Source organism: Marmota marmota, unplaced genomic scaffold (assembly GCF_001458135.2).
Source record: "Marmota marmota marmota unplaced genomic scaffold, marMar, whole genome shotgun sequence".
Taxonomy (NCBI): Eukaryota; Metazoa; Chordata; class Mammalia; order Rodentia; family Sciuridae; genus Marmota; species Marmota marmota.
In genome coordinates, this window is record NW_026000294.1 from 633,695 (window position 1) to 635,004 (window position 1,310).

The following is a 1,310-nucleotide window of genomic DNA, read 5'->3' on the forward strand; positions in this document are numbered from 1 at the left end:
TGTGTGTGTGTGTGTGTTAGTGGGGATCAAACACACATACTAAGCAAGCACTCTATCACTGAGATACATCCCTAACCCTTTTATTAAATTTTATTTTGATACAGGGTCTTGCTAAGTTTCCCAGACTGACTTTGAGTTTGTGATCATCCTGCCTCAGCCTCTTGAGTAGCTGGGATTATAAGCATGAACCACGGTAGTGGGCTATCAAGACAGTGACTTTTTTTTTTTTTTAACACAACAGTAGACTCTTTTGTAACCTCAACAAAATTCTTTCTCCAAAATTAATATGAATATGAAGCCAGATGTGGTGGTGCACTCCTATGTGGTGGTGCCCACCTGGCTTCATATTCAGGTGGTGCAGGAGGATGGCAAATTTTAGGCCAGCCTCAGCCAATTAGTGGGACCCTATCTCAAAAAAAAAAAATTAAAATGGCTGATGATGCAGGTTATTGGTAGAGTGCTTGATAGTATGTGGGAGGCCCTGGGTTCAATCTCCAGCACCCCCCCCAAAAAAGAATATGAAGTTTACTTCGTCTAATGGATCATTTTTATGTCTCAAAGAGTTGCCCCTTCAAATATAATGGTATGAAATTATGCTAGGCCTGCTCTAAGAGGTTGCATGACCCAGGTAATCAAAGCTATCTGACTTAAAACAATACAAAAAGTAATGTTGGTTGTATCTGTATATATAAGTTTTTAGTTGAGTATAGTGAGGGTGGCACTGGAACCCAGGTGTCTGGTATGAATCTGATGTTTTGCCACCTCCTAGCTGTAACAATTACAATGATGTTAATATTTCTGGGTCTCATCTATAAAACAGGAATAATACTAGTGTCTTCCTCAGAGAATTTTTGGGAGGATTAAGCAAATTAATTGGAATAGGGCATTCTAGAACAATGCTTGACACATGGTATACTGTCAACAAACATAAATAATGATTATGTTTGCACAAGCCAGCATTTTTTCTTTTTTGGCAGGATATTTCCACTGCCATAATGCAAGCTGATGGCCTAATAGATGGTGGAGTGTGTAACAGTGTAAGGTGGCTCTCTCCAGCAAAACCTATGAAAACCCCTAGGAGCTCTTCCAAAAAACAAGAAGTAAAAATCTTGTGTGTGTGTGTGCATACATACAGAGATACAATTAACAATAATGAATAAATGTCCATAAAGACACATGAGGACTCAGAGAAATCATCTTTGTTCTGGACATTCCACTGTAACTTGTAAAAAATATTTTTCTTAGTGTTGATGGACCTTTATTTATCCATTTATATGTGGTGCTGAGGTTTAAACCCAGTGCCTCACAGA